Source organism: Acinonyx jubatus, chromosome D2 (genome assembly GCF_027475565.1).
Source record: "Acinonyx jubatus isolate Ajub_Pintada_27869175 chromosome D2, VMU_Ajub_asm_v1.0, whole genome shotgun sequence".
Taxonomy (NCBI): Eukaryota; Metazoa; Chordata; class Mammalia; order Carnivora; family Felidae; genus Acinonyx; species Acinonyx jubatus.
The window spans coordinates 2,987,577-3,007,339 of record NC_069393.1 but is presented as its reverse complement, the minus strand read 5'-3'; the positions used below and the strand labels follow the sequence as shown (position 1 = coordinate 3,007,339).

Here is a 19,763-nt window from a genome sequence, read left to right as displayed (position 1 = left end):
GTCCCTTAAAGCCAAACGATCCGCTCTTTTTAGTTGCTGGTATCAGAAAAAATAGCAAGACTGTCCAACAGATAATCCCCCAATCGTGACAAGTAATAAATCTGCCTGCTGAAAGATCTTTAAGAAAACTTCCTCTGGAGGAAAGGAAGGATGTGGGAGGTAAAACCACATGTGCAGAGTAGCTGATATCAAAATTGTAATATTGCTCCCAGCTCAAACTTCATATTTTATCCTTGTTAAAATATGAGACAGGACAATGCTGTGAAGCCATCTTTATCGAACCTGAATTTTCAATGCAGTGTGCTGTGCGAATGAGGCTGAAAGCGAACAGTGGGAAACCAGCACATTTCTGGGCAATTGTTATTTTTGAAAAAGAGTGGAAGTAATAAGACATCAAAACGGTCTTTTAAATTTTGTCTTCGGCATGAAGCTTCTACCCTGCAGTGGGGAAATATAAACCTCCAACTGACTTTGTTGATTAGTGGGAATTTATAAGCATATAATGTCATCCCTAGGAAAAGTGGGCACCTTTCTGCAGACGGCAAAATGGAAACTCGGTCAGCCAGATGGAGGCAGCTTCCTGCAACTTACTTCTGGGAAGTTCATATGGTGGGGGCAGGGGGTGCTGGTTCACAGATACAAAACCACCCTTCGATGAACCCCGACCCTTCTGTGATTCGATCTCGGCTGTTTGCTGACATGAATTTGAAGTTGGATAGGGAGAATGGAAAAGGGCACGGTACATTATTTGAACTTTCTGGATCTTCTTATGAATTGAATGATTACCACGAGGTCTTACTTTTGTTTCCACTTCTTAAATAATTCTTATTCTTTAAAAAAATGTTTATTTATTTATTTGCGAGAGAGCACACGCACAAGCAGAGGAGAGGCAGAGAGAGAGAGGGAGAGACAGAATCCCAAGCAGGCTCCAAGCTGCCAGCACAGAGCCCGACGTGGGGCTCGATCTCACGGACCGCGAGATCATGACCTGAGCGGAAGTAAGAGTCCAATGCTTAACCGAATGAGCCACCCAGGCACCCCAACAATTCTTATTTTTTAAATGTATTCAGAGTAAGTCTATAAGTCCATCCACACCCATGTTCAAAACTCAAACTTCAAAGAAAAGAAAACTCAAATAATAATGTCTATCCTTCAAACCCAGTCCTCTTTACCACCTTCCCACCCTTCCTCTCTCTGAAACACACCCCAAACCTAAAGGTTCTCTTTAAGTCCTCTCTTCAAATTTTTATACCATTAACCTCCTCACGGGGGGTTGCCTGACAAGGCACCTGCCGTGACCTTGAAACGTTTCTTTTGGTCTGTGCAAAACTAAAATGACCCTCCATTCTTTGAGCACAGTGGAATCTCCGGGAGGAAGTAGTGTATCCAGGCTGCTAATCTGATTTTTCCAGATGCACCGGCAGATCTTTGTCCATGTGGTAGTTTGAAGAAAATGTGGATGTCAGTAGTCCTTTGTTCTCAATACCGCTAACGGGGAACTAGAGCGGGTTCCCCGTGACAATAAAAATGCCCACAGTTTTCTGCAAAATTCGAGGAAACGGAAACTCGGTGAGTGAAACGAGAATCTCCAAAGTTTATAAATGTTACCAAGGGTGGCACCGGGCCCAGACTCGTGCCGGCAAACACCCATTCTGAACCCCACACATACGCGGCTGGAGTGCGACATACTCCTCGCTGCAGGAGAACAGGAAGAAGGAGTTGCTTTTACTTATTTATTTTATTTTGTAATGTCCCTTGGCTCAGTAAGATCTACTGAGCCTCGATTTTCCCCAGGCACAAAAATTCTAAATATTACGAACATTCTCTTATTTATTGAGGAAAAAATATCGCCAATTTATCTGAATTTGCCCATTATTTCTATACACAAGGTGAAGGGCAGTATTCAAACGAAATCCATGCAGATTGAGTCATGTACCCACCTTTCCCTGAACCTACACACACCTGCACGCACACACTTCTATTCTAATACTTCTATTTTTCTCTTTTACGGGAAAAGATGAGTAGGGTAAATTCTTGGCGACTGCACGCAGATGTCAGAGATCATTCCTGTAAAACGGCCGTAGAGCCACTTGCCCTGGGGAGAGAGGGAAAGGCATGTCTGCACCAGACAGTCTTTGGGCTCTGTCTGTCCCCTGTCCCCTTCATTCTGTGTCTCTCAGGAGATGTCCCATGTGGGTCTGGAGGGTCCCTGAGTCGATGTGGGGCACCGCAAGCCTTGCTTTGGTGGGAGAGTTGGTGGTCCCGAGTCTTCTGTCCCCAGCTGAGCAATGACCCCCTTGGAAACCCCGGCCTGCTGAGAGCCTCCTGCCCGGAGGAAGAAACCAAGAAGCCTCTGACTTACCTGCCCTTAATGTGGTCCTCTTGCTTTGGTGTAGCACCTGCCGAGATACAGGATTCCTCCTGGGGATGAGCAGGTACCCCAGAACTAACCTGAAGATGGGTCAGGGCCAGTGAGGTGGGGGTCAGAGAGAGACAAAGTCAGCAAGGCTTCATGTGACCTTAGCTTCTGCTGAGGCTGAACCTAGAGCTGAATGGACTCGAATTACAATTAGAAATAATTTCCTGGTTGAAAGGTCAGAAGACATTAAAAGTGGCTATGGCATGGCCATCTCTAGAGATTTGGAGGGGAAAATGAGCTTAGTCAAATCTTAGGAATAGTACAAATTGTAATTCAGCCCCAAATCCTGCAGATACATTTAAAATCTCTTCCACCGTTTTATTTCTACTCACCCAGGAGCACATGACAACAAATCTGGGGCTGCCCAGGGCTCCGTTGCCAATTCTGAAGGCTAGGCGCTTTGATTTCCCGGGAAGCACTTACGTTCCTCTGTTTGAACCATTTATCATAAATTGTGCTACAAGAAAGTTCTGAAAGAGAAGAAAGGCAGGAGATGAGGTTGGGGAGGGGCTCAGGGTTTGTATTATGAGGGCCAAGGTCAGGGCTTTGAACCTGAAGCAAAGGGAGAAGGCAGGAGGTACAAGTCCAGGGGAGTTATTATTGGTTTGGACCAAGATGGCCGCCAGGAGATGCGAAGAGGCTGGATTTGAGATAGGGCAGCCATGAGCTGCTGGTGAATTGGGTGGGAAATGGTCCCGATGTCAGAAGCTGGTGCCTTGGATTTGAACAGTGAATGCACTAGAAGAGAAAGGGGGCCTCAACCTATTAGTCCCTACTATGCACATAGCCCAGTATGAGGTACCTTATCTCCCCGAGTGGGAAGGCCAAGTGAAGGGGACTTGGAAGTCAGGCAGCCTGGGGCAAAATCCCAGCTGCCTCTCTTTCCAGCCGTGTGACTTTCAGTAAGTCAGATGGCCTCTCTTGGCCCAGTCTTCTCTTTCATTCAAGGGCCTGGACACAGTACCTGCTGCAGGGGGGCTGCAGTGAGTTCTAACGAGGTCATGCATGTGAAGTACATGGCTGGAGCCAGGAACGCTGTGGCTCCCATCTATACTGGTTATGGCTAGTGTTTACACCCTTCAACAGCTCTGCAGGGTGGGGATGGGACCCCCATTGCATAGGTCGGGATGCTGGACAAGAGCTGAAGTCACAGGGACTGGATTTAAGTGTTCCTCCACAGCCCCTTGAACAGATCTCAGGTTAATATGAAATTTAACCTGTGCTCACAAACTTGCTGATGTCAGGCCAGCATGTGCGTGAGCGTGGGTGGGCTGGTCCATCCCTTTCAAGAGAAAGGGACCATGCTTCCGGGTCATGCCCCTCTCAGCCCTCCACCCTCTCTCTTTTCCTTCTGTCTCCCTGGAAAGCTGGAACCTAATTTCTGGAAAGCAAGTAGATCACCGCTTTGGTTCCTTCCTTACTTTATACTTTACATTCAAGTCAGCTCAAAGCCTCAAGTCTTTCCAGTGACTCAGCAGGTAAGTTTTGTTACCCTTTTCTATGGAAAACCCAGAGTAAAGAAGGCAAGAGCCGACCTTTCAGTGCATTTCTTAGAGGTTCCTTCTAAGCAGTGCCCCTCCAAAAATTGGAAGACTCACAGTTTTAAACCTATTTAGCAACACTTCAGGGAAGGCAATCATTGCTGTGCTTTAGAAAGAACAGCGTGGGGTGGGGGCATTGTGGAAGAAGGCAGGGTAATGCAGGAGGAGAACCGGGGCAATGACCTGAGTGTGGACAAGCCTGCTAACAGGTCACTTGCCCTTTGTGGGCAGTGTGAGGCTCTGTTAGAACCACCCGCAGAAGAGATCCAGGCCGGTGGGGGATCTGGTTTTCAAAGGCAACTGGGAAGCGAGATTAAAGTGCTTGCAAAAACTCTCACGGAAATGGTGGTTTTCCCACCGACACTGTATCCAAAATCCCAGAATCATGGATTCACTTTTTGCATTAAAGTTTTGCCGTCACTTGGGAAGAAGGTTTGCCGTCACTTAGGAAGAAGGTTTGCTAAAGAGCCATGCATCAAGATCAAGTTGTTCATATAGAGGATAAAAGAGGGGCTACTTAATGGCTCATAATGGCATGTTGGCCACATAGAGTGGATCCATTCGGTGACCTACCATGAAAGCACCGAAGACGATGACAACGGACATCTTTATTTGTTGACATGGAAAAACAGTCAGGATAGATTGTTAAAAAAAAAAAAAAAAAGAATTATGGAAGCATGACCCCATTTTGGCTTAGAGAGAGTTCTCGAATTAAGCAGATTTCACTGCACGCTTCCTACAAATTCACTCTTGAATTCTAGATTTTCTTTTGCTTCTCAAACTTTCCAAGTTTTCAACCAAGAGATTGATTTTGCACTTTAAAATATTAAAGTGGACTTAAAATATTTAAAATGCAAGCCATCCATATGTCATTACTTATAAGTCACTTGGAAGACGCTTCATAAGAATTGTTTTACTAATAGACACTTAAAAGGGCATTGGATCCTGGATTGGCATATTCTGGTGGAAATAAAAATCTCAAGTGTCAAGAATAAAGATCGCTGAGAGGAGACTGAGAGACCCAACAGTGGGCAAGACGTCTTCCATCACGCTACTTGGGCAGGAAAATCTTGGCCCGTAATTCTGAGTCGAGCTCATCGTAACAGGTAGACAAAAAGCCACTTCTCAAATCGCTACAATGAGCTACTCCATGTAAGCACAGGGTACTTCAATCCACAATTAATACAGCTTTATAAACTTGTCTCCACAGTCTGTACTGCTCTCTAAATGGCAAAGCTGTTTGTCTTATGCTCTAGAAAATCTGATTTGGTGTGTTAATGCTGGGCCGCACATTGATAATTCGACTTGTTTTCTCCAGGACCACTTTTCTTCCTGGAACTCTGTTCACATGACAACCTTTGTTAAAGGCAGTGCTCTCCTGAGCCATTATTGGAAATAGTAGTAGGAGACCGATGAAATAATTCCGACGGGATACTAAACTACCACACATACGGATAAGAAAATACATAGATCCTGTGTGCTCGCGTGGGAAGTTAATCATAGAGCAATACGTGGGTGTGGAAACAGGAATTTTTTTGAGCACTGGTCGTAACAAATCTTGCTCATACTTTTTCTGTGATCGCGCGACTCTACAAATGGATTCCTTCTAGCCCGACTTCCGTTGAGGCGTCCGTAGCTACTTTTCTCATCTCAGTCCCTGGCTGCTTTGAACTCCTAATATATTCTTTAAAGCTCCGTAGCTTCCCTTGGATGTGCTTCCTTCTCCCCTACTTCCGCATTTTGGATTCTGAATAAAAAGAAAAACAAATGAATAAGCACAAACACAAAATAGCTCTGTAGGTAAGTTTGACTAGTCCCTGGTGAATTCACATTCAGGGATATGCCTGGCCTCTGGTATTTATCCCGCTCAACGACTCCTAAGTTGTTTGCTTGTTTTTTTAATTTATTTTTAATGTTTATTCATTTTTGAGAGAGAGCATGCAGGGGTGGGGAGGGGCAGAGAGAGAGGGAGACACAGAAGCTGAAGCAGGCTCCAGGCTCCGAGCTGTCAGCACAGAGCCCGATGCAGGGCTCGAATTCATGTTTTTGAAGTTCGGACTCCTATTTTCCAATTTTGATAAAAGGTTCAAGAAGATAAAAAAAAAAAAAAAAAAAAGCCAAAGCAACATAAACATAAATAAAACCACACTAAAGCACATCAGAATCCAAGTGCTGAAAACCAATAATAAAAATAAAGTGTCAGTGCTTGCTTCGGCAGCACATATACTAAAATCGGAATGATACAGAAAGGACTAGCATAGACCCCGCACAAGGTGGTGTGCAAATTCATGCCACATTTTTAAGTGTTGAATCACTAAGTTCTACACCTGAAACGAATATTACACTGAATGTTAACTAACTGGAATTTAAATAAAAACTTGGGTGGCACCTGGGTGGCTCAGTCAGTTGAGTGTCCGACAGTCAGCTCAGGTCATGATCTCATAGTTGGTGAGGTCGAGCCCCGCGTCCGGCTCTGTGCTGACAGTTCGGAGCCTGGAGCCGGCTTCGGATTCTGCATCTCCCTCTCTCCCTGCTCCTCCCCTGCTTGCACTCTGTCTCTCACTGTCTCTCAAAAATAAATAAACATTAAAAAAATAAAAAAAAAATTAACAACTTGGGGGGAACTTACTATAAATAAACAAATAAATAATAAACAAACAAATGTTAAAAGCAACCATATGGAAAAAACGCATTGCCCACATTTGAGATAAAATAAATATTACTGCTTACTTGTCATCAAGAAATAAGTCAGAAGACAATAGAATGAGATCTTTCCATTGTAAGAAAAAAACTCAATCCAGAAATCTAGCAAGAATTTCCTTCATATCCTTCAAAATTGAAGTCACCAGACCAAAACGTAACAGATGCATTTCTTTCTACTTCTCCTGCTAAATTATGATTTAAAAAATAACCCTTAATATTATAAATAAAACATATGTAAGAATATAAAAGGTAGAGAGAAGAAAACAGACCAGCTAGAGATCTGAGGACCTAAGGAATTGACATGTGGTGAGTTCTTGTGTTTTCTTTTTGCCTTTCACATCCCAGACTGGGTGTTGAGGAAATAGGCACCATGGCAATGATAAACAAGAAAAGACAAATGGAGTCCCAAGAAAAGCCTATTTTCTCAAAGGATCAGGAAAGGGAGAAATGATCAAGAAAGAGACAAAACCTTTTAGACAAAACCTCCTTACTCTAAGGGCTCCTGGGTGGCTCAGTAAGTGAAGCGTCCAATTCTTGATTTCAGTTCAGGTCATGATCTCACAGTTTCGTGAGTTCAAGTCCCATGGTGGGGTCTGCACTGACAGACGGCATGGAGCCTGCTTGGGATTCTCTCTCTCTCTCTCTCTCTCTCTGCCTCTCCCTCACTCTCACTCTGTCTCTCTCAAAATAAATAAATAAACTTAAAAAAAGCAAAACCCTCCTTACTCTATTCTCCTACCCACACTGGGGTAGACTGAAAGCAGACTGAATGGGGAGTTGGTCATTTCATTCCTGCCCAATCATGATAGAATGATACAGTAATGAGACACCCTCATACATGGTATCAGCAGAGCTCATATGGGGACCCTGGACTCTCATTAGTAGTAATAAAGTGCTCCTCTCTCACCATCCCTGCCTGGTGTAGTGTCAGAGAAGACCAAATGAGAAGCCAGACCTTTTACCACCATCCAGAACAATCACTGAACAACCAAATTTACCTAATTGATATTTAAGAGACATTATATCCAGTGACTGTAGAAAACACATTCTTTTTTTTTTTAATTTTTTTTTAACGTTTATTTATTTTTAAGACAGAGAGAGACAGAGCATGAGCAGGGGAGGGGCAGAGAGAGAGGGAGACACAGAATCTGAAATGGGCTCCAGGCTCTGAGCTGTCAGCACAGAGCCCGACGCGGGGCTTGAACTCACAGATCGTGAGATCATGACCTGAGCCGAAGTCGGACGCTTAACCGACTGAGCCACCCAGGCGCCCCAAAAGCACAGTCTTTTTAAAGTACACACAGAACAAACACCAAGATGGATGGATCACATCTTGGGTCATAAAACCAGTCTGTCCAAGCCTAAAGGGATTGAAATTAGGCAGAGTATATTTTTCAACCACAAGGAAATTAAATAAGAAATTGTTAAAAATAAATAAATAAACTCAGAACATCCTCAGGTATTTGGAAATTATACACACACTTTTTTAAATGAAAAACAACACACTTTTTAAATGTTTATTTATTTTTGAACTAGAGAGAGTGTGAGTGGGGAAGGGACAGAGAGAGAGAGAGACAGAAGGTCTGAAGCAGGCTCTGCACTGACAGCAGAGAGACCCGTGTGGGCCTCAAACTCAAGAACCACAAGATCGTGACCTGAGCCGAAGTCAGACGCTTAACTGACTGAGCCACCCAGGCACCCCAAGCAACACACTTCTAAATAACTACTGTCGGGGCGCCTGGGTGGCTCAGTCGGTTAAGCGTCCGACTTCAGCTCAGGTCACGATCTCGCGGTCCGTGAGTTCGAGCCCCGCGTCAGGCTCTGGGCTGATGGCTCAGAGCCTGGAGCCTGCTTCCGATTCTGTGTGTCTCCCTCTCTCTCTGCCCCTCCCCCATTCATGCTCTGTCTCTCTCTGTCCCAAAAATAAATAAACGTGTTAAAAAAAAATTAAAAAAAAATAACTACTGTCAAAGAAAACATTATTAGGGAACTAGAAACTATTTTGAACTTCATAAAATATCACATATCTAAATTTGCTAGAGGGAAATTTATAGCTCTAAGTGCTGGTATTAGAAAAGAAGGAAGGTTTAAAATTGAAGGTCTAAATCCATCTTTAGAGGCAAGAGGAGCAAGTTCAAAAAAAAAGGAAATTTTAAAAAGAAAAAATCGATGAGATAAAAAACACAAAAACCAACAGAGAGAAAATAACAAAGCCATAGTTTGTTCTCTGTAATTATTAACGACATTATTGATAACCTCCTAGCTAGAAAGGACAAGAAAAAAAAGAGAAAGAAAACAAAATTACAAATATCAGGATGAAAGACAGGACATTACTACAGATATCACAGACATTATAATCACTCTGTGATGACAAATTTAATAACTTATACAAGATAGATTTCTCAGAAAATACAACACAACAAATCTGATTTAAGAAAAAACAGAAAATCTGATTAGCCCTATACTTCTTTAAACAACTAAATTGACAATTTAAAAAAATCTTCCATCAAGAAGATTTTAGGGCCCGATGGCCTCACTAATGAATTCTACTGCTCATTTAAGGGAGAGAATAATACCAAGCAATTTTTCAAATCATTACCAAATCAATCTGTATATCAAACTATTTTTAGTCAAATCCCAGCAGGCTATCTCACAGAAATTGACAAGTTACTTGTAAAATTTACATGTACATGAAAAGGCCAAAGAAAGAACAAAGTTGAAGTACTTACATGACCTATTTTCAAGGCATATAAATATATGGTAATGAAGCAGATGTCTTATTGGCATAAAACTGAACAAATGAAATAACAGAAGAAAACTTGAAATAGACACGCATGTACAGTCGATTGATTTTAGGTCAACCTACCAAAACAATTCAATGGGGAAAGGATTTTTTTAACAAATAATTGAGAAACAACAGATCATCTCTCTGGGAGAAAAAAACAAAAAACAAGAAACTCAACTCATGCCTCACTCCCTGTAAGAGTTAATTTAAAATGGATCATAGAGGGGCGCCTGGGTGGCTCAGTCGGTTGAGCGTCCGACTTCGGCTCAGGTCATGATCTCACGGTCCGTGAGTTCGAGCCCCGCGTCGGGCTCTGTGCTGACAGCTCAGAGCCTGGAGCCTGTTTCGGATTCTGTGTCTCCCTCTTTCTCTGACCCTCCCCTGTTCATGCTCTCTCTGTCTCAAAAATAAATAAATGTTTTAAAAAAATAAAAAATAAAATGGATCATAGGCTTAAAGGTAAAAGGTAAAACTATAAAGCTTTAAAAAATTACAAATTAGAGGGTCGCCTGGATGGCTCAGTCGGTTGAATGACTCTTGATTTCCGCTCAGGTCGTGATCCCAGGGTCATGGGATCGAGCCCCATGTCAGGCTCCACACTCAGCTCAGAGTAGATTCTCTCGGCCTAGGATTCTCTCTCTTCTCTCTCTGCCCCTCCCCCACTTGCCCACATGCTCTCTCTCTCAAAAAAATGTACATATTAGAATATCTTCACAACATGAAGGTAAGCAAAGATTTCTTAGAACTCAGAAAGAAGAAACTCGTAACAATGGAGTTTATCAAATAAAATATTTTTACTCATGAAAAAACAATACTGAGGTAGGCAAGCCGCAGAAAAGCAGATAATGTTCCCATTTATCTGACACAGGACTTATATCCAAAGTATATTTACAATTCCTGTAACTCAATAATAAAAAGTCAAATACCCAATTTTCAAAAATTGTCAGAAGTCTTAAAAGGGCACTTCACAGAGATATACAAAAGGCTCCTATGCACTGGAGAAAGATATACAAAAGGCTCCTATGCACTGGTGAAACATCATCTTTCACCAGGAAAATACAAATTAAAACCGTGATGAAATACCACTGCACACCCATTAGATTTGCTAACCAACCACTGCATGTAGCCCAAAACGCGGGAAAGCTAGGATGTTTATAGTTTGCTGGTGGGACAAGTCCTTTGACCACTCTGGAAACTGTTCTCGTAGTTCCTCCTAAAATTAAGTTTGCCCTATGATGGGGCAATTCCACTTTTTAGTATCTACCCAAGATAAATGAAAACATATGTTCACAAAAAGACTTGTACAAGAACGTTCCTGGAAACTTTATTCAGAATTTCCCCAAACTGGAAACAGTGCAAAATTCTGCTAACAAAGGAATGAAAACATAATTTGTAATACATCTCTCTACAATCTAACGCTACTTAGCTCTAAACAAAAACACAGTACAGATATACAACTGGGAGGAGCCTTACCAAAGTCAGTTCTTGTTATTTGCTGTAGTTATGTTCTATGAAATTGCCGTGCACACTGAATTAGCAAAATCAGAAACCAACTCTAGGGAAAATTTAAGGTTAGATCCCCGAGACTTTCGTCTCTCTCTCAACACATAACCTTGCTTTCTGTGTATTTCTGTTTAAAGACAGCTTATTTCATATATACTGCTGATTCATTAACATTAAGTTCATGGTCAACAGCATTCCAACTCATGAAAGAAGCTTTTCTAATACATATATTTTCTCCATAAGGTACATGCCCACCTTCTTGCACTTAGGGACACTAGACAGTATAGCAGCGTGGCTCTTGGGGCTATTGCAAACAGCAAAATCACACATAAAAAAAATGAGAATAGCCTATATATGATTCTAGATATATAATGTTCTGGGACAGGCAAAGCTAGCTCTGATGAGATACACAGACAGTGGTTGTTCCTGTCAGGATGGGGACCAGAGATGGCCTAGGAAGCGTCAGGAAGGATCTTTTGGGGATGATGGGAATATACTATATCTTGATGGGGTGTGAAATACAGAGGAATGCATAGTTTGTCAGAAATCACTAAGACCTGTATGTGTCATTACATGTAATTAAACCCCAGTAAAATAATAAACCTACAAAAAAAGAAATGCAACACTGTCTACAAAAAAGCCAACAACAAAATAATGATATATCAAAGTTGAAAAAATTACAAATTAAGAAAATTATTGGCAAGCATGTAAGAGAGATAAAGAAGTCATATCCTTTCCATGTAAATAGATATTATAAACCCATAAAAGCAAACTCTTTCAAAGAAGAAATGAGTAAAAAATATGAAAAATCAATGTGCACATAGGGAAATACAATATCCCTATGGTACATGACTATGTCAAAGTCACACAAGTATTTAGTGGAAGAACAAGTAATAAAATTGAGATCTCCTGACTCCTTTTCTATTACACCCACAGAATGGTGATTGAGGTCGGCCAATGTTGAGAGGGGCAGGAGAGGACGAATATGATAATAGTAACCATTCTGTCCAAATGAATCACATGGTTATGTGATTGATCTCAGTAGAATTTTCTTCTCTTCTTGCAGCACAAACAAGAAATTCTGAACTTGATCCAAACAATCAGCATGAAAGAATATGGAGAAAATTCAAGGAGAAAATGATAAGAATCCACAGAGAACAATAAGTTACAAATACATCACAATGCAATTATAATGAAAGTGTCCTGGTACAAAAATTACCAGTAAGTTGTTGGGATAGAATATATACCTCCTTTGTATTCAAAATTAAAAAAATTTTTTTTTTGTATTTAAGAGAGAGAGAGAGCATGAGCAGGGGAGAGACACAGAGGGGGAGAGAAAGAGAGAATCCTCAGTAGGCTCCCTGCTCAGCACAGAGCCCAACACGGGGCTCAGTCCCATGACCCTCCTCTCATGACCTGAGCTGAAATCAAGAGTCAGATGCGTAACAGACTGACCCACCCAAGTTTTTCATGTATACAGAATTATAAAAAGGAAAGAGACTATTAGTTAATAAGTTGCATTTGGATAACAAGTATGTAATTTGGGGACAAAATCAATTTAGATTCTCACCACACTATACGCTAGTGTAAAAGTTTGATATAAATATTTTAAAGTGTAGAAAACCAGAAGAAAATAGTATCAAATAAAAGTAAAATTGAGGGGGGCAGGTAACATTCTAGGCACAGAAGTGATTGGAAAAAAAAATTTCCACAGAAGAGACAGATGTAGCATTCTTGATTTGTGAGACTATGATGAGCTTTTGCTGATGGCTCATAAATTCAAAGATGGGAAGAAGAGGCAGGTTTTACCACGGAAAAGCTTGTTTTTAAAAAGATTTTTAACTTTAATTGAGAGGTAACGTTTATACAGAAAGGTGAGCAGATCAGAACCGTGTAGTCATTAACCTCTGCTGAAAAGTAACTGCTATTCCAAGTTGTAATACCACAGATTGGATTTGACTATTTTTTAACTTTATACACATGGAATTATATAGTATATGTTATTGTACGAATGACTTATTTAATCCAACATTATGTTTATGGAAATCTCCCATGTTGTCATGGATAGTAGTAATTCATTCATGTATGTGGCTGGGTAATATTCATTCTATTTGCAATTTTTATGTATTAAGAATAATGCTGCTGTAAACGGTGTTGTGCATGCATTTTGTGCATATATGCCTTCATTTCTGCTGGTATATATCAAGGCTACAGTTGCTGGTTTACAGGGAATATACGATATCTACTCAGGTATATGCACCAAACAGGGCATGAGAGTCTCCATTGTTCCATTCTCTACACTTGGTATTCTTGCCATTCAAGAATTGGGATGGGGAGTCTGGGGTGTTATAATATCTTGTGGTTTTATTTTTTATTTCTTCAATCAATAATGACCTTGAGATGCTTGGCATCATCCTTCGTAAAGTGTCCATTGAATTTTTGGGCCCATTTTTTTGTGGGGGGAGACATTTTTTAGTTGGTTGTCTGCCTTTTTCTTAATGATTTGTACACGTTTTAAAAAATATTCTGGGGGCGCCTGGGTGGCTCAGTCTGTTGAGTGTCTGACTTCTCTCGGGTCATAATCTTGCAGTTGATGAGTTCAAGCCCCTCATCAGGCTCTGTGCTGACAGCTCAGAGCCTGGAGTCTGCTTCTGATTCTGTGTCTCCCTCTCTCTCTGCCTCTCCTTCGCTCATGCTATGTCTCTCTCTCTCTGTCTCAAAAATAAAAGATAAACATTAAAAAAATTTTTTAATATTCTGTATGTGAGTTCTTTGTCAGTTATATATATTGCAAATATCTTTCTCTTGCTCAGTGGATTTCCCTTTTCACTCTCATGTTAACTTCTGATCAACAGGGTGGGTTCTAAATGTCAATGAAGACAAACTTATCAGTCTCTTATGCTATTTTTGTATGTATGTCCTTTAAAATTTTTGCTTTCCTCGAGGTCATGAAGTGATTCTCCTTTGTTATTTTCTAGAAATGTGTTGTTTTTTGCACATTTAGATCCACAATCCACCTGGAATTCTGCTTTGTGTATAGTATCAAGTAGTGTTCAGGTTTGTGTGTGTGTGTGTGTGTGTGTGTGTGTGTGCAGATGTTTATTTAACACCTCCCCACCCACATGTCCACATTTGAAAAGACCATTCTTTCTCCTTCCACTGCAGAAACATCTTTGTCATAAATCAAGGGTCCATGTACGCACAGCTGTGTTGAAATAGACCCAACTTATCTATTTAGACTTGAAGATGTAACCGGTGAGGCGGTTAGAAACCACCAAAACTGAGTTTACTAAATTATTATTGGATGTCATTTGCTCACATTAGTCCCTATTTCTGCTTGCATTTGAATAAAAATTCTGTCAAAGGTTGAGAGTCCTAAAGGCCTACATTGTTCATTGTTTCTATTTCCTGAAATATATATTTAGCACCGAGTCTGAAAAAAGTCACTGAAAAAGAAATACTTTTTTTGGTGGGGGAAATGAAATGATGGGTGGGGAAGTGGAGAATAATCCAGAATGGGAGAATCAGAAACCTCCAGGTACAGTCAGAACACTAAACAGAAGTGTAACTTTGAATTTTTAGGTATTTCAGAATTAGACGTGACTTTTTATGCCCAGTATGTATAGCAGGTGCCAATAAATGTTTCATATCCAGACAGCTGAAAAAACATTTTCAAATCCCTCTTCAGACCACATGTTTGAGATCCAGCCATTGGTACTTCAGTATCTAACATGATCACTTTTGTTCCTTCCCTTCCCAAATGACCATGCTACTGACTAGTGAAGGTCCAATAAATATTTTGCTGAGACTAAAGGTTTGATACTTTGGGCCCATCTGAATGCTCTATCTTTGTGTCAATTCAATTAGTCTTCTCCTCACTAGAAGTTCTAGCTATCTTTCTGTTTCTACTTTATAAATTTTAAAATGGCAAAATGCAAAATAATAATAGTAATAATAATAATAATAATAATAATTGCATGGGCCAAGACCAATAAGCAAAGACAGCAAAGTTGCCCATCTAGAACCACTGGCTGGCAGATATCACACTCACAAAACCATGCCTTGAGGGCCCCATTTTCTGCTGATGTGACCTAAGACAGTCAAGGGCACTGCTTTTGAGATTTCTTGGGAGATGACTCTGCAATTTTAAAGTTTCCTTGTAATTACAGGCTGCCTCTTAATATTACCATCTTCATTTGAAGTTAGACAAATAGGAGAGGCATGGGAAGCTGATACGTCAGCCCAGGTTAAAAAAGAAGTAATTAGTAGAAAAGAATATCTTGAGGTGAAGAGGTAGGGCAAAGAATGTGCCAGTAAATGGATTCTAAGATTCCCTAGAGGAAGGAGACCTTTAGCTATAATTTAAAAGGAGGGAAGATTTTGGTAAACTGTGTCTACATAGTTGTACATGGATATATGAAGACATGAATTTATTATGCGTGTGTATTTATGTGTGTATATATATATATATATACATGTGTGTATATACAAATATAAACTGTCTTCATAGTTGTACATAATAGTTGTACATAGATATATGTACATATGAATATAATTATGGATATATAACATAATTATGTGTAAATATATATTATATATGTATAAAATGTATATGTATACAGCACACGCACGCACACACACACACACATATAAAACAAAGAAAAAGAAACTATTTAGTTTCTCCATAGCGTCTTTCTAAGTCTATGTGCCAAAATGTTAAATAGTAGCCCTGGATAATAGAAATACATGTGGGTTGGGGCACCGGGATGGCTCAGTTGGTTGGGTGTCTGCCTCTTGATTTTGGCTCAAATTGTGATCCCAGAGTCCTGGGATCAAGCCCTACATCAGGCTCTGAATCTTAAGATTCTCTCTCTCTCTCTGTCTCTCTCTCTCTTTCTCTCTCTCTCTCTCTCCCCTCCCCACCCCTCTCCCCAGCTCACACACATGCTCTCTCTCACTCCCTAAAAAAACAAAAAGTGGGGTTTTTTCTCCTTTTTTTCCACTCTGAATTTTCTAGATTACGTACAATGAGTATTACTTTAATAAGCAGAAGGCAGAAAAATTGAATTATAAAATTATTGACTAGAGGAGGGGGGGCGCCTGGGTGGCTTAGTCAGTTATGTGTCCAACTTTGGCTCAGGTCATGATCTCACGGCGCTTGAGTTCGAGCCCCATGTTGGGCTCGGTGCTGACAGCTCAGAACCTGGAGCCTCTTCAGATTCTGTGTCTCCTCTCTCTCTGCCCCTCCCCTGCTTATACTCAGTCTCTGTCTCTCTCAAAAATAAACATTAAAAAATTAAAAAGTAAATAAATAAAAGAAAAGAAAATAATGGACTAGAAAAATGTATCTTCAGGAACTATTGTATTTTTACAGAGGGAGGCTGTTTGTTTTGATAGAGACCCCAGAGGAGTCTCTGAAGGAAAAAGTTTCTACAGCGAAAGGCTTGGCTATCACAAAATACCAATAGCTCCATGTTGGCACGTTATTTACATTTTTTGGTCATTTTTGATCAAGTTCTAGCTGGCTGTAAGCTTCCCATTTGTAAACTTTAGTAAAATTCAATCTCCACCATTTTTCAAGGACCCCTGCCAGCTTCTGGGCTCCTTGGGGTTTTAGAAGAGCTTCATGGCTGACACAGCCCAGGACATGGAAAAAGGTTTCCTGGTTTTCAGCGCTCAGGCTGGCTGGGGGTGTGAAGAGGGACAGTCGACACCTGCTCGTGCCTCTCCCCTCCACCCTGCCTTCCGCCCTCCCACCACCAGACTCCGCCCCTGGATGGCTGCTGTCGCCTATCGCCAAGGCAACCACCCACCCTGAAGCTCTGCCATCTCCAGAGCAAGAAAAGAGAAACTGGAAATCTCTAATATACGGGAAAATCTCCCCAGTGTTTGAGGTTGGTGACAAATTCAACTTTTTACATGCACTGCAGTCATCGACTTGCGCCGGGGGCTGAGTTCAGAATCCAGCACTCAGATCACAACCGCCCAGCCATCCTTTCTATGAGGACAAAGTAATCAATTCCATGGTCTCTCTTTTTTTTTTTTTTTTTTTTTTTTTTTGCCACTGAATCAACACAGCATAAACAACAGCACTATTAATTTTCAGTAACTCATCCTGTCACAAAAGGCAGAGTGGACCTAGTTGTGTATGTTCGAGGAGCCCGAGGCCGCTGGCATCATTATCTCTAAAACGGGAATAATAAAGTCCTTGCCTTACAGATGTTACAAGGTTGCCTTGAGGGTCAAACGCGGTAAGAGGTGCTTAAGAGTTCTCAGGACGTAAACGCACCGCACGAAATTTGGACGGTACCCGGTGGAAGAAAAGAGGGCATGAGGATGGCTGGTGGATGCTTTCCTGTCCTGGCTGCAGACCTCGTCACTGGCTAGAGCCACGCTTATTTTCTTCATGTTTAAAATCACCGCTTGTCACAGCGAGCGCCGCCAGCCCACGTAGCCGGGCAGTAAAAGGACAGTCCCCTTCCACGTCAGGTGGCTTTGAAGGAATTGTGCATGAATAGACACAGACCGCAGGCTGCACTACCCAGGAAGAAGAAAACAGTTACCCGTAGCAGCATCAAACTTTGCGGATGAGCATGCAACCATACCTAGTGTGCTTACCGCACTTACGAAGATCCGCCACCCGGAGTGGGTCCCTTTAGGGTGGAACCCACAGGCACAGAGACGTGGCCTCGTAGCCACCGCTTAGCCCTCTGGGGCTCCCTCAGGCGAACAGAATAAAGCCAAAGAGGCGACGAGAAGAGATTCCAAGTATCAGATGCACAGACACTTTGTGTTTTCCTGTTCTTTGTTGTTCTGCTAACATTATTTATTCATGCTAACAGGTAATTAGATTGTGCCCTTCAGGACCAGCTCAACAGATGTGAAGTGAGAAAATGTGACTGTGTGTATGTGCGTGTGCGTGTGTGTGTGTAGTGTGTGTGTGAGAATGTGCCGAAAATAAGTACGGGGGCCCCTAAAAGCTTCACAAGTCACACCAAGAATACTTCACATGCTTTCCAAAGCTTTAAAAATTTCAAAGCACGTTCTTGTGTGTTCTTTCATACATTATGCGTTTGGATGAACACTGTGAGTCTGTGGGGTGGGACAAGGGGTCACGTGGGTGTTCGGAGGTCCCAGGTCACAAGCATGAGCTAATGGAGTTGAGCCTTTCCTGAAATGGCCATCAGCCCCAAGGACTCTTTCTTGTTCCGCTTCTCCCAGCAAACCTTTGTAGCCTGGCACCTTCCCCGTGAAGCCATGGGCACCGCGCTCCGAGAAGGGCCGCTGAGGATGGGGCAGCATCTCAGAGGCTGCAAGTCGGACCAGGGCAGTCTGGAGGAGGGGCGACATCAGAAGGGGCGCAAAGAATGTCACATCGAGCAACTGCCCAGAGCGCAGGTGCAGGTGGCCGGGGCCAGCGTCACCTCTTGCAAGAACTGACGTGAACAGCTTGTTGGAAATGTGCCGACTGTATAAAAGGACGCTTCCTGCACACCAGGCCAGCCAGAACCACCTTGCACCCGCTTCCTCACTTCACCCCTTCCACCAACACGCCCCCACACACATGGACACACTCGCAGACACACACACATGCAAACACTGTCAGCCCCGGTGTCCTCCCAAAGACTCACCCATTGTGGACAGCTGGCTGGCTCTCAGGAGGGAGAGTCAGAATAGAACAGAACAGATGCTAGCCACGGGGAAATGTGGAAAGAGAAACACAGAAGGACATGCCCAGCCAGAGAGGGGGGAGGAAAGTGCTTCCGAAACTGCAGGAGCAATCATGAAGTGGTACCTGGATTGGGGTTATGTGTCAGCTTTCTGCCAGAGATCTCAGAGGGCTTTACCAGCATCATTGGAGAGGGGCTGTCACTTCCATTTTGGCTGGTGGGGGGGATGCTTTAGGGAGAAGAACTGGATCCATTTGGCCAGGGGCAGTGAGTAAGCATGATGGGGAAGGCACCCAGGGTCCTTGCTCTGAGCCTTCGCCACTGGATTAGTTCAAATGCCTGGGAATCCGGCCTGCACACTGCCATCCCAAGCATTCCTGCCCTGGACACCCCATGGGACCCCGGGCTGCAGAAACTTTCCCTTCCATTAAGACTGAATCACATGCCACAGGAAGGGGAGGTCTCTAGTCCAAGGCTTTGTCTGCGGCCCCATCGCTTATCATTTGCAACAATTTTTGTAAACACACACCAACTTGGTTATCAGATTTGCAGCTGCCAAAGATTTGGGGACGCGGTTCATTCCTTGGATGACAGAATTATATCACAAAACAAGCTTTTTAAAAGCTGGAACGATGGGTCCCAAAAATAACGATAAAATTTTAAGGGAATTAATGCAAAATCCTAAACTTGGGTTCAGAATGTCAACATCACTGCTACATGGCATAGGAAACCAATAATAATGATCTCTGTGGAAAGGATCTCAAGTGTTCAGTTGACTCAAATGTTTATGGAAAAACTTCCAAGAAATCTAATGCAACTAAAGACATGTTCATGGACATATATAGTCATGCAGTTAAAGAAAATTATTACTGAAGGTGACATTAAAGGTCATCTGACCCACCTTCATTACCTTAATGGACTGAAGCCTTCAGAGGCTATACAGAAGAGTAAACAGAATGGATATAAGACGGGTTCCATCTTGGGTACCAATGCTAACCAATGGCAATTCACTGTCTGGAAAATTGATTTTGAGAATTCTGAATCCTTCTCTAGGCTCAGCAGAAAGAAGGGCTGTGACGATCGGGTGATTCTACCATGGTCTGGAGAGGGAGCCTAAGAGTCACTGATGCAGACAGTGCTGG

The 19,763-nt window shown here is 42.1% G+C and overlaps 1 pseudogene; it reads left to right on the top strand.

Annotated features, from left to right (window-relative positions):
* Window positions 1-6,162: 6,162 nt before the first annotated feature.
* Window positions 6,163-6,261, top strand: LOC113595850 (uncharacterized; annotated as a pseudogene).
* The last annotated feature ends 13,502 nt before the right edge of the window (window positions 6,262-19,763 follow it).